Source organism: Salmo salar, chromosome ssa06, assembly GCF_905237065.1.
Source record: "Salmo salar chromosome ssa06, Ssal_v3.1, whole genome shotgun sequence".
In the NCBI taxonomy this organism is placed as follows: domain Eukaryota; kingdom Metazoa; phylum Chordata; class Actinopteri; order Salmoniformes; family Salmonidae; genus Salmo; species Salmo salar.
The window spans coordinates 37923949-37938822 of NC_059447.1; the positions used below are offsets into that span (position 1 = coordinate 37923949).

General features: G+C 42.2%; 1 long non-coding RNA gene across 1 annotated transcript in view; it reads left to right on the forward strand.

Moving 5' to 3' along the window:
* Positions 1-1779, forward strand: part of LOC123743442 (uncharacterized) — a 32675-nt gene extending 30896 nt beyond the window's left edge. The window contains exon 3 of the long non-coding RNA XR_006770229.1: positions 1306-1779. This is a non-coding gene — a long non-coding RNA (uncharacterized lncRNA). The remainder of the gene's footprint in view (positions 1-1305) is intronic.
* Positions 1780-14874: the final 13095 nt, after the last annotated feature.

Below are 14874 nucleotides of genomic sequence, written 5' to 3' on the forward strand. Positions count from 1 at the left end.
CAGAGGCAGATAATAGATTTGTTCCTTGTCAGCTCAGGGATTTGATCTTGTAACCTTTCGGTTACAAGTCCAACACTCTGACCACTAGGCTACCTGCCACCCCATGAACATAGCATAGTGTCCAGAGCATGATGGGGAAAGAACTGTATGTATGACACACCGTGTCATGAATTTGGTACTGTGCCAGTTCACTGTGCTAAAGCCCAGGCATAAGGTGGAGCTAATACAAAGGTTCAGGTCTCAGGCACAGTCACTCATCACTCGAGTGTTGTTCAACGAACCATCACCTCTACATAGAACATGACTTTGAAAATGCACTACCGTTAAAAAATTTGGGGTCACTTAGAAAATTCCTTGTTTTTTTAAAGAAAAGCAATTTTTTTGTCCATTAAAATAAACATAAAATTGATCAGAAATACAGTGTAGACATTGTTTATGCTGTAAATGACTATTGTAGCTGGAAACACCTGATTTTGAATGGAATATCTACATAGGCGTAGGAGGTCCATTATCAGCAACCATCACTCCTGTGTTCCAATGGCATGTTGTGTTAGCTAATCCAAGTTTATCATTTTAAAAGGTTAATTGATCATTAGAAAACCCTTTTGCAATTATGTTAGCACAGCTGAAAACTGTTGTTTTGATTAAGGAAGCAATAAAACTGGCTTTCTATAGACTAGTTGTGTATCTGGAGCATTTTGAGCCTGTAATCGAACCCACAAATGCTGATGCTCCAAATACTCAACTAGTCTAAAGAAGGCCAGTTTTATTGCTTCTTTAGTCAGAACAACAGTTTTCAGCTGTGCTAACATAATAGTGTATATTTCTAGAGCAATCAAAGATGAGATTCCACTCGCTATACACCATTTAATTCCAATGACAAATGTAAAAGACATAGTGCTTGTAGATTGTGTATAGTGTGGAGTGTATGTGCTGTTCATATTCATCTTGGAGAGATAGCGGTTGATTCTTTTCTCCTCACACACGAGAACACACATGATCGCATGCTGTAGTATGAGTCATGAGAGGAGTTGCTCTCGTCTTTCCATGTCTTTGTTCCCTGTGCTATTGCTATTCCTATGCTACTGCTGGAACCTGACTGACACGTGTCCTGCAAAGCAAAGCCCACACTTTTGTCAGTGTGGTGTGAGTCTTAATCATCGGCACCAAGAATAGCAGGAGCCAATGGGGGGGTCCGGGGTGGAGGAGGCTGCCCCTCACTGAGGGACCAAATGCCAACCCTATCACTAGTAGGAGGAGTGGTTATGTGTGAAGTGACTCATCTCTGTGTTCTGTCTTTTCCAGCCCTGCAGCCTTTCATTCCCTCGCTGATACAGATGGCTAAAGAGAAACTGGGAGGCAAAGCAGGAACCATAGAGTGGGACTGTGTGTGACACTACAGGAGCCTAGAAGGTGTAGGGACCGTCATCAGAGCCCTGGTGGGCGGACAAGTGGAGCCTGCTGTCATCAAGACTACACTTGGTGTTTTAACAGTAGCTTACATAGGATGGAGACATAATTTAGTTGATGTAAACCCAGACAGTAATGTGTCAGTATGTATATGCTTTGTGCTCGCTGGTGGTGCATGAGATGTAATGCAGGACATTTTTCTAGAAGTGATTTACGGAATCAGAAGAAAACAACACATTGTCATTTTGGAGTTTATTCTCACTAAGTCACAAGGGGGCAGTATAGTATTGCTAAAGAGACGACTATGGCTTTATTTGACGTCTACATTTTATCTGGGACACTGCAAAGTTTTGATGTTGTGGCATTAAATCACCTGAACAGAATGATTACTTAAAAATGCATTTTCTATTCACGTCGTTTGTTCTCTCTGTCTTAAAAATTCTTCCATTTATAAGGAGAGAGGAGTGAGTCGATTATGGTCTGTGCTATTATTCTTTGGTATTATTCAGACACAATACATTTTTTTCCAGTCAACAGTAGCCTGCGTAATACATCCCCAGCTCTGACTCAGTGTCACTCCTACAATCAAGATGAAGTTTCACAAAGCTGGGACGTCAACTTCCTTGAGTACACACAGCGTCGCAGGCTGCAGCTGAGCTCCTGACGCCATCCCTGCCCCCAGAATCTGTTACCATAACAGACAGTCACACCTCAGTGCCCAGCAAAGTGACTCAAAGGCAACTAAGTCCTCAGCACAGAAGCCACAGGGCTCACGGATGATGTTCACTGTTGTGTGGAAATGTGTCGTGACTCGTAGCCGAAATGCCCATGACTACATTGCTTGCATTCATAAGTCGAAAAGGCATCCCAAACTCATGTTTAATTCATGAGTCGAAAAGGCATCCCAAACTCATGTTTAATTCATGAGACGAAAAAGGCATCCCAAACACGTGTTTATTAGCATGGCAAAGAGGACTAATGTTTTCAGGAAGAACATCAACTACTGTACAGTATGAAGCTCTGGTGTCGTAACTCCTGTAAAATAGCTATTGGCAGATGCGGAACACTGATCCATGTCAGTCTCGAGACTGTCTCCTATCAACATATGGTCACAATATTCAGTCGAGGTAGAAAAGAGAAGGAAACTAACATATTCTGAGGCTCATCAAATACTGGGGGTGTAAGCCAAGTCTAAACATCTGAAATGCATTTCAAGTTGAATAATAATCAATAAATTAGGAAAAGGTCTCACCAAATGAAGGAAACTAATGGAGAAAACGAAAAAGCCCAATGTTACCGTGATTGCATTAATGTCCACTGTGATTGTGATGAGCAATGCAATTTCAGATAAATGAACAGAAAATAGAAATCTACTTACTAGTAAGTGACTCAACAAGTGTATTCAACTGAAATGTCAAACCCATTATGGAGGAATTGTAGAGGTGCAGGAGAGAGGCTGAATACTAAGGCTTTCTTCAGTGAAAATGTAATGAAATAATGGTCAAACGAACCTCAAAAGCTCCTTGGTTTTCTAAGGTGTTTACCTAGTAGGTTGAAGGATTCCACAGAGTGCAGATCACTTTAGAATGGAATATATAGAATAAAACAAGATGTTCTCTCCATTCAGTTTTTTTGGTGTATGTGTTAAACAACATCTCCAAGTCTTCTCGTGATCTCAATTAAAGCCTGGACCAGTACCAAGGAGAATATTCTACAATGTACTGTAATTACAATGTAATTACTTATGTTAATGTTAGGTGTTACGAATGGAGGGTTTGCGGCAGGGTTCTTTGGCTGCTTGTTGTTGTTCAATGGATGCTGCTGTGGCAGATTCAGTAATACCTGTGGCAGGACATTCAGTTGACTATTTATCATCACTTCAGTATCAGACTAATTTGTTAATGGCAGTTAATTGGGTGGCTATTAAATTATCTGGGCTAATGGCAGTACAGGGGTTATTTTAATGATTCCAAGGCAATTATACATGCCATTTACAATTTGGCCAAACTTAAAAAGCTATACTTTGTCGGCATACACAAAACATTCGGAACACTTGCTCTTTCCATGACACACTGACCAGTTGAATCCAGCTGAAAGCTATGATCCCTTATTGATGTCACTTGTTAAATCCACTTCACATCAGTGTAGATGAAGGGGAGGAGACATGTTAAAGAAGGATTTTTAAGCCTTGAGACAATTGAGACATGGATTGTGTGTGTGCCATTCAGAGGGTGAATGGGGAAGACAAAATATTTAAGTGCCTTTGAACAAGGTATGGTACTGAAGTAGATGCCAGGAGCGTGAGTGTGTCAAGAACTGCTGGGTTTTTCACACTCAACAGTTTCCTGTGTGTATCAAGAATGGTCCACCACCCAAAGGACATCCAGCCAACTTGACACAACTGTGGCAAGCATTGAAGTCAACATCCCTGTGGAACGTTTTCGACACCTTGTAGAGTGCATGCCCCGATGAATTGAGGTTTTTCTGAGGGCAAAATGAGGGGAGGGGAGGGGGGAGGTGTCCTCAATGTTTTGTACACTCAGTGTATAGGCCAGTAAATTCAAATGTTGCATTCAAACTTTGCAATCAAATATCTACACAGAAAATAACATCCCAACAAAAGACTACTTTTAGCCATACATCTGATGTTGTTGCAGCTATAACAAGGTTGTCAGATTCAATTCAGCCCAACAAAACGACTTGAGCAATAAAACCTGTAAAACATTGTGCACAGGAAAAACAACAGCAGAGATATATGACTTGGGTAAAGTAAATTTGCAGAGAGAAAGTAAATAGGAGCAAAACAAATAGACATCCTTGCTGTGGTGAAAAACTGCCATGACAGACGCTAAGGTAAAAAAAAGAGCTACATTTGTTGAAAACTTAAATAGGGAGGTATGTCAGCCTTGAGAAAGATGGGGGATGTTTGAGCAGCCTGTCAGACGGTGACAGAAGCTGTGCTTTGAAATGCAGTGGTAGTGTCACCAGCTCATTAAATGAATCTAACATATCCAACAAGAGGAAATGTATGCATGTTTTATGGAAGCAAAATTTGAAAAGGAGAGTAAACTTTTGTTTGATGATCCCTGACAAAAAAACTAAAGTCGCAACTTGACTTGAAACAGTGGAGGCACTTAGAAGAAGCACATAGACTCAAAGCCAAAACCAAACAGTTTGGTTTCCAACTGCAGGGAGGAATCACAGATAGGGACATTGTCAAATTGACGATGCAGGAGGTCTATGCCATACACCCACTGTCATCCAGCTCATACTGACTGTACACAGATATCTGTTTTCAGTATGCACCTATTCATGCATGCAAGCTATTCCGAGGCAGTTGTGCAAGAAAAAAAGGTCAACTCTAGCCCTGGTTTCATTTGGAAGAATAAGCCAGCCTACTACCTTCTGTGTCTCAGTTGGCTGCCAGGCTGCCAAATTCTGACAGAGTACAGGCTTGAGGGATACGTTTTGCTCCATTAAAATGTGTGGGCCGTAAATAGATGGCCTGATCGAAGAGTTTGTGTTTCGTGTTACAGTGCACTGGAGACCCAAGCCCCTGCAATACAGCAGCCACAGCCTTCACTGATGTCCTCATTAGCAGGCTGGGTCTAAACTCATCCCAGATAAAATGAGATGGGATTCCTGTAGGACGCTTATCAGGGTCACATTATCATGCAGTAGTGTATGTGTTTATCACTAGTTATGTAGACTGCTATAGAGGGTATCACTGAGGACCTGAAATTAACTTTGTGGGGTGATCCAACAAAGCGTATTGCATGTTGCAGATATTGTGCCAGCGTAGTGGACATGAGTCGGTCATGGTCACGTGATGAGGTAGCCCTACCCTCGATCTTCAAAACCAGTGTCTGCCCTCAGCCTAAGAGGGACTTTCCTCTTGGTCTAATACGGTGGTTGATCCTGTGGGAGACTCGGGTTCACATCCCTCGTGTTATACCAGTTAGACCTTTTTCCAACCGTATGTTAAACATATTTCATCTGTACTTAATGCAAACTAAATCCTCTGTGTTGGCATGATGTTTTCAGAGAGTTATAAAGCAGTGGCATTTCTTTTTCATCAGAACATGTTGACAATACCTCTTCACTGTCTCCACATATGAGCTGCTTGGAAAACCGAAACCATGGCTTACAGTGAATCCTCCAATTCTATCAGGCCTGGTATTTGGTTTTCTTGTCTGATATGCTATATGTGCTTAGTGAGAAACATGAGCACAGTACAGTCGTGGCCAAAGGTTTTGAGAATGACACAAATATACATTTTCACAAAGTCTGCTGCCTCAGTTTGTATGATGGCAATTTGCATATAATCCAGAATGTTATGAAGAGTGATCAGATGAATTGCAATTAATTGCAAAGTCCCTCTTTGCCATGCAAATGAACTGAATCCCCCCAAAACATTTCCACTGCATTTCAGCCCTGCCACAAAGGACCAGCTGACATCATGTCAGTGATTCTCTCGTTAACACAGCTGTGAGTGTTGACGAGGACAAGGCTGGAGATCACTCTGTCATGCTGATTGAGTTCGAATAACAGACTGGAAGCTTCAAAAGGAGGGTGGTGCTTGGAATTATTGTTCTTCCTCTGTCAATCATGGTTACCTGCAAGGAAACACATGCCGTCATCATTGCTTTGCACAAAAAGGGCTTCACAGGCAAGGATATTGCTGCCAGTAATATTGCACCTAAATCAACCATTTATTAGATCATCAAGAACTTCAAGGAGAACGATTCAATTGTTGTGAAGAAGGCTTCAGGGCGCCCAAGAAAGTCCAGCAAGTGCCAGGACCGTCTCCTAAAGTTGATTTAGCTGAGGGATCGGGGCACCAACAGTACAGAGCTTGCTCAGGAATGGCAGCAGGCAGGTAGGTGTGAGTGCATCTGCACGCACTGTGAGGCGAAGAATTTTGGAGGATGGCCTGGTGTCAAGAAGGGCAGCAAAGAAGCCACTTCTCTCCAGGAAAAACATCAGGGACAGACTGATATTCTGCAAAAGGTACGGGGATTGGACTGCTGAGGACTGGGGTAAAGTCATTTTCTCTGATGAATCCCCTTTCCAATTGTTTGGGGCAAAAGCTTGTCCGGGGAAGACAAGGTGAGCGCTACCATCAGTCCTGTGTCATGCCAACAGTAAAGCAACCTGAGACCATTTATGTGTGGGGTTGCTTCTCAGCCAAGGGAGTGGGCTCACTCACAATTTTGCCTAAGAACACAGCCATGAATAAAGAATGGTACCGACACATCCTCCGAGAGCAACTTCTCCCAACCATCCAGGAACAGTTTGGTGACAAACAATGCCTTTTCCAGCATGATGGAGCACCTTGCCATAAGGCAAAAGTGATAACTAAGTGGCTCGGGGAACAAAACATCGATATTTTGGGTCCACGGCCAGGAAACTCCCCAGACCTTAATCCCATTGAGAACTTGTGGTCAATCCTCAAGAGGCGGGTGGACAAACAAAAACCCACAAATTCGGACAAACTCCAAGCATTGATTATGCAAGAATGGGCTGCCATCAGTCAAGATGTGGCCCAGAAGTTAATTGACAGCATGCCAGGGCGGATTGCAGAGGTCTTGAAAAGAAGGGTCAACACTGCAAATATTGACTATTTGCATCAACTTCATGTAATTGTCAATAAAAGCCTTTGACATTTATGAAATGCTTGTAATTTTACTTCAGTATGCCATAGTAACATCTGACAAAAATATCTAAAGACACTGAAGCAGCAAACTTTGTGAAAATTTATATTTGTGTCATTCTCAAAACTTTTTGCCATGACTGTACATTCCACATACACATTCATTTTCCTACTGGGTGGAAAATGTGGTTCTAACAGGGTTTGAATACAGAAATTAATATTGTCTCAAAACTAGCTTAGACAGAGATGAAGTATTTCTCTTTGGTCGTAGCGTATAAAGGGATCTGGGTGTGGGCCTCAGTACCAAAGGTCTTGGTCTGGACCTTGGTCTTGCCAACCAATGTCTTTGTCTGTGTTCAACTAATGGTCTGACAAGGCCACGGTCTTGGTGGTTTCTCAATAAATGACTGAAAAACAATCTCTTGTCAGAGTTCTGTGGCTCAGAAGGAGTGACAGAGCACATACATTTGAAGGAATTTCTATTCAGTGTCTCTTTCAGGTTGACGTTCTCTCTCCCCTTCAGGTATTCACAAAGCAATGTGCCAGTGCATTTCTAGAGCGTAGCCTTGCTTTCTGGGGCCAGAAAATCGAAAACAAAAACCAGCAGCAATAAGCCTGGCAGAGCTCACCAGTACACCACACCTGGGAGCAGTAGAGGATGGGCACTCACATGTCGTTGTCACAGTGAGTCACATTTGACTGGGAAGCCTTTCAGGGTTCGCAACAGCACAGCTCTGTGTAGTATCTCCACTTTGTCAGGTCCACAGAGTTCTTCCCCTCAGCACTGCTAATGCTCTCAGCGCTAATGGTGCTCTCTCACTCTCTCTCTCTCTCTCTCTCTTTCTCTCTCTCTCTCTCTCTCTCGCTCCCTCCCTCTCTCCTCAACGTGGTCTATCAGACATAATGTTATGCAAATGCGAGGCCAACAAAGAGATTGTCTTTTTTTTCAAGAGGTAAATTGTGATTGACGGCTAAAATAAGCACCTGCAGCTGTCTTTCTGATAAAAGGAAAAAGCCTATCGACAGGGATACAAACGCTGGGTAAATCAGCAAATAGCAAATGAGGCTTCTTACAGGGATGATGTCTCGGAGATGTAAGGGATTGGAGCTTAAATATTTATTTAGAAAGACCTGCTCCAGTTTCTCAGCTGTAACTTTCAAAGCTTTTGAGAAAAGCTATGTTTTAATCAGATGACTTCCCTCCTGACTGTATTATAAACCAACTCCAACTCTGTAGAGCATTAGCGACATCGAGTACATCACAGCAGTTTTTCCCTTTCATTAATTTCCAACATTTTTGACGGTGTTTGATGATTCTCTGTCATCAATGAATGAGCTGCTCATTTCAATCATAAAATCCCTGTAGGTCTGGCGCAATAATGAGACAGCTGATTTTTGCATTTTGCAATAAACTCTTCAAAGTCTCTTTATTTCGGAACAATAGATTCTATCATTATTTGCTCTGAACCAGTCACATCCAAAGGCCTGATCAGACTTCCAGCTGTTGAGAGGGACTTGCTCTCTACCCATCATGCTCTTACAAAACCACACCATTTCCCTTCACTACAGGGTGTGCAGGTAGGTGAGGAAAAATTGCAGAAGTATTTGTTTGGCTGAACTTCAGGATTCCACTGGGGAGAGAGAAAGAGGACGAGGAGGATAGAGAGAGGTGAAACGAAACAGGCAGACTGGATGCACTGCAGCCACACCACTTTAAAAAACAAGACATGTTTCTGTTTACTCCCAACAGACAAACAGGGGGTTCATTAGTTCCTCTAAAGCCTCACACTTTTAGGGTAGAAGTGAACTCTCATCCTGGTCCGAATGAGTCTGATGGTCCACCAGAGACCCGTTTAATCTGTGGCTCTATGAAGCAGACCGACCTGGAGGATATCAGGCTCCTTGCATCCCTGTTGTTCTGCCGTACGGTGCACATATTAGGACATACATTCTACATAAGACATCCAATGATGTAGCATGTATTTGTTGTCAGTCGTCTGAGGTAGCTCCTAACATGTTCACCATACAGGGAGGTTGTGAGCTACATGGGCCCCAGGTGACTATCTGAATGGCTTCTGCTGAGTGTCTGCTGCCGCGCATCATTGCCCCACAGCTCTCTCTACGGCAAAATCTGACCTCGATGTCACCAAGATTAGTAAGTGTAGCAATTTATAGGGCTTTTGTCGACCTTGTTTTGGCCACTTTTACGTCAAAACACAGGAGTTGATTGATGGAATATGCTTTACTGTATGTCGTCGTTTGTATGTGTTTGTTTTGTATTGCTTTACTGCCTAGTTTCACCCCCAAAAAGTATCTGCATATCACATGTACTGTATGTCTGTGCAGTGGTTTGTATTCACGGGTTCCCCAATAAAAATGACCAATTAAAAAAGAAATGAACACATAAAATAATTTGTCTTGTGTTTCATAATTTTTCTTAAATTCGCAAGAGGCTGATGTATCTCACCGGAGAAAGCATCCAAGCAAGCGAAACAGCGCCCCTCTGTCTCTGTATGTGCAGCCCATCTAGCTGATGCTGTCTGGTCAAAAATAGTATGATATTTTTGTGTTATTGTCCTCCTGTGGCTAGCTAGCTAGCTAAAATGGTCCCTTTCCTAAATTAGCGATGGACGGAGATAGGGATTTAGTCTTGTGGTTTTACTTAATTCTCCGTACAGGCCATTGATTATAAAGGCGATTCTGATCCGATCATAGATTCATACATTGTGCCTCTGGCCTGAGGGGATGGAAGTTCAATATGTAGCTAGATGTAGAAGGCTAATGTTAACTAGTTGTCTAATCGTTGCCCATGAAAGGAAGTTAGGCTAGCGAGCAAGCATTTTAGCCAGGTAGCCTAGGACAACAAAAACTAAAAGTGTGTACTCTATGACAGCGTCATAGAACGTTTCGGCAACATGAATGAGATGAGGAGTCAGTGCCATGGACAGACACATGATATTTAGCTTACGTTGGACTAAATTGTTTTTGGTATCTTAGTTGTCACTGTATTAGACAAAGCATAGGTGCTTGATTAATGTTAAAATGTTGAAGTTGAAATGGTGCTGCAATAGTAGAGATAGCTCCAATTTCTTTGTGACTTGTGGTAACTCTCCGGCCTTTTGCCTCTTGGTAGGCCGTCATTGTAAATAACAATTTGTTCTTAATTGACTTGCCTAGTTTAATAAAGGTTAAATAAAATAAAATAACATTCTAAATCAATATTGGTTTATTAGTCCGAATATGTCTTAAATATTAACCTGATTGACCATGCTGTAGGTCATGTAACTGTTTGCTCCATGCAATATGCTTTGTGGACTTCACCGGACAGGTGTTGCTCTCCGGTTTGGTGATGAAACAAAAGCATGGTTGAATTTTTTCTGCCAGTGTGTCTTGTTAATGTATCGGCCTTTAGACCTACAGTATATGTCACGGTGGCAAGGCATATGAACTAACAGGTTATAGAACAAACAACACAATTATCACACATAGGTTGTAATATGGCTTTTTCCCCTGGCTTGGCTTCCCCAGTGATTTTACCCATACAGTCTGTGCACTGTATCCCTTGACTACTTTACAAAGAAAAAACAAAATTATTCAATGCTGTCAATATATTCAGTCTGGTTGTTTCAAGCCTTTATTCGGAGTTGTGACTATGTATTAGAGCAAGAAAGAAAGTAAGGGAACGGGGGATACCCAGTCAGGTGTACAACTGAATGCATTCAACTGAAATGTGTCCCCCGCATTTAACCTAACCCCTCTGATAACACATGCATTCATCATGACTGGCACTGAAAAGCTCACAAATCACAACAAAGGCCTTTTGTACTTGAATAAATCAATGTCTTTTTAATAATACGGACGATGGAAAAGAGGTCCCATTAGTTTATCAGCCTGAGCCTCATTTGACCCCTTGACAAAGAATGTTGCCTGCTGACCATGTTATTATGCCCCAATCAGGGGTTTGCTTCAGTCTAGCTCTCTGCAGTCAGGGTAATGAGAGCTCTCTGTGAGTCCCACTTCCCTCTCACGGCACAGCAGACACTCAACTATAATCCTGTGCATGCTGAGGACAACAGCTCCACAGTAGCTGCATCATCACAATGTAATGACAACAATGAGCTTCTTGAATGAAAGCATCCAAATAGCCTAGGTAAAAGTATTAATCCGGCAGGTAGGCCAAGTGGTTAGCGTGTTGGACTAGTAACTGAAAGGTTTCAAGATCGAATCTCTGAGCTGACAAGGTAAAAAATCTGTCATTCTGCCCCTGAACAAGGCAGTTAACCCACCGTTCCTAGGCTGTCATTGAAAATAAAAATGTGTTCTTAACTGACTTGCCTAGTTAAATAAAGATGAATTAATTACGGAAGACAATGTGTTTTGATACTCCTTCTGAATCTAGTTCTACTACTGTAGAATATCCCACTGTGTCACACGTTTACGAGGTATTATTCACAAGCTCCCTGCTCATCAAAGATGTGCACACAAACTCAGCGACACACATTCCCATGCATCCCTCCTGTTTGGAAACAGAATCCAAATGGAATCCTCCCAGCTGCCGCTTTGAAAATGTTGTGGCTCGGTCCGCTTTAAGACTTTGCTCAAATATTTTTCACATCCTTTCCTCATAGTGATGAGGCTACATGCAAATGACAGTGAATCCCAGTGTTGTCCACAACAACAATAGAAACAGTAGCTACTGCATATGGAGTCTGAAATCGGTCCATTGTGAATAACCATCAGATCATTTGTGTGTATGGAATAAACCTTGCTGTATCTTCTCTTGGCTTGTTTGAACTGGAATACCCGAAAGAGACAACAGCACAGGGAATTAAATGAGCCGTTTCAAAGAAAATCTAGGTCAGATTGACAAACTCTGACTATGATAAGGACAAAGCTATGATGTTTCATTTCAACTACGGCCCAGTATTTGTGTCGTTTTAGTGAAAAGGCTACTTGAGGAGCTATTCTGGGCTTCATCAAATACAAGCCCAAGACAGGGTGAAGTAAGAGGTTATGCAGAGAAAAACAACAGCATTATTTTATTTCAAAGTTATGCTCATTGTTAGTCTTCCTCCACCCAAACACTGTCTGAATTTATTTGACAAATGCAACACAGAAACGTCAAACGTCAGCCTTGATTACATACATTTGAATGGGAGTTAGAAGCAGTATTAAAACACTGAGTTGTGTACTTCAGTGCTATACTATAATCTTGATTTAGCACTCTCGCTACTTTTTATTGGCATGTGTTTGTGGAAATTCTCAACGTGATGCAGTGCGGTCTGAAATCAGGTCATGAAACAACTTCCACAATACAAACCATCCTACTGGCAGGCCTTCGTCACTCATGGTCATCCATGGCTGTTTTTCATCTGTTACCATGACAACGTCCCTCTGCACTAGCCCGCCCTGCTTTCTGAATGTGCAGAACAAGGAGACCGAGGCAGAATTCTTCAGACCATCAGCAGCTGCCTTCAATGCTGCTGATCACAAACCCCAGTGATTTGACAATATCATGGAAAGAAGTGCAGTAGTTGAAAGCTTGAGATTATGACTCATCATTATGGAATATGAACTTTAGTCTCCTGTCGAACGGTCAGTTTTGGTCCATAATGTAGCCTAAACTAGATTATACATTTTTATGTTGGAAATTGGAGTGTAGAAATTTTAACAGGACTAACAGATATAAGAAAAATGTGGTATTTGTAGCAAATGTTGCAAAATTATTTCAACATAGTCATGGAATCACCTCTGTAGCAACAAAGGAAAAACATTGGTGTCCTGATGAGAAACACAGTTAACATTACCAGCACAGTGTCACATTACCAGCACAGTACCATGCCATTAGCTACACTAAATCTCCCATTGAGGCTCTCTACTGAGGTTTCGATGTAGGCTGTAGACCTACATACCCTTCCCACTGTACATCATATACTGAGCCCACATCTCTTTCAGCCCACTACTATATAGAGCAATAATGAAAATGACAGTGTCATGGTCTAGCTTATACAAGGTTAATGCTCACAATGTTGTATGTCGTATGTCTGTATTATGTCATGTTACTATGAAATCAATATCTGCCAACACAAATGACTGAAAATTGTACCGACTAATGAAAGATAAAACACCTACTGCAAAAAATAGATTAAATCACTCGTCGTCAAAAGGAATATGGCCGTGGAAAGAATTCTACACTTTACAGATTCTACAGGAACAAACTTCAGAAAGCCATCCGTCACGCAAAACATTTTATTTTAACCAGATTGCTTGTCTTAAAAAAGAAAAGACAAAACAATGGCACAGACAGGTGCAAACCATGGCTGGAATGAAAGAGGCCTGTCACGTCCTGACCAGTAAAGGGGTCATTTTGTTATTGTAGTTGGTCAGGACATGGCAGGGGTGTGTTTGTTTTGTGTTGTTGGGTTTTTTGGGTTAGTTCTATGTTATGTATTTCTATGTTTGATTTTCTAGTATTTCTATTTCTATGTTCAGGATTTTGGTTTGGCCTTCAATTGAAGGCAGCTGTTCTTCGTTGCCTTTAATTGGAGGTAATTTTTTAAGTGGGTTTATTTTCTCTTGTGTTTGTGGGTGGTTGTCTCCATGTATAGTTAGGTTACCTTACAGGACTGTGGTTTGTTTTCTTGTTTTGTTTCAGTGTTCACGTTTAAATAAAAAGTATAAGTATGGACACTTACCACGCTGCGTATTGGTCCAATATTTCTTCCTCCTCAGAAGACGAAACTTATGACAAGGTCTCTCTGAAAATCAATATTCCTGGCTATGATCAAAACAAAAAATTGGAATAGCAAATGAAATGAACAACAAGTCAGCCAATCACTAACCCCCCTCGACACAATAACCCTCCCACCCTTCCTACCTGCGCTGCAGCCTCTCCCGGAAATCAAACCCTGGGAGGTGTATGAAAATCTCCATGTGATCAAAGCCAACAAAGCCCCGGTGTGCCACAGCGGATCCTATGAGAATTTGCCTGCGAGTTAAGTCAATTCATCTGTAACATCCTCAATATTGCATTCCAGCAAAGTGAATTCCCCTCCCAGTGGAAAGAAGCCATGGTCATGACCATCCTTGAGGCCCACCATCCTTCACTCAACAAGCTACGGCCAATATCCCTGACACCACAACTATCAAAAGTTGCTGAGAGCTGGATGAAGGAAGACATGACACCCAACATAGACCCCAGAAAGATCATCTACCTATGCCTCCTGGACTGTGGTTTACAATAAATCAGACATCCCATCCACCATAACCACGTTCATCCCCACTGACTTCTCCAAAGCCTTTGACAAAATCGACCACACCATCGCCGTTGAACGCCTAATCCAACTGAGTGTCAGACCTGCCCTCATAGCATGGCTCTGCAGTTTGTGACCGGCTGCAAACAACAGGTACACTACCAAGACAGCCTCTCAGGCTGGCAGGAGCCGGCAGGAGGTATGGCTCAAGGAACTCTTCTGGGCTCTTTCATCTTCCTTGCGGTCATTGACAGCGCAGCCCAGGATGTCAACAGTAGATGGAAATATGTTGACAATCTAAATCTGCTCCGCACGTGTATAACAGGAAACATCAGCCCACTGCAGCCGGGCCCTGAACAACTTCAACATGTGGGTTCATGCAAGCAGAATGTCACTGAACCCTGCCAAGTGAAAAGTCCTATCAACCCACCTGTCCCGTGCCCTCTCCGGATCAAGGGCCAGGATCTCAAATTGTGTGATAGTGTGGTAACGGTACAGAAGGACTCACAATGGTGCGAGCAGGGCCCAGATTCACAAAACACTTCTTACGCAAAAACT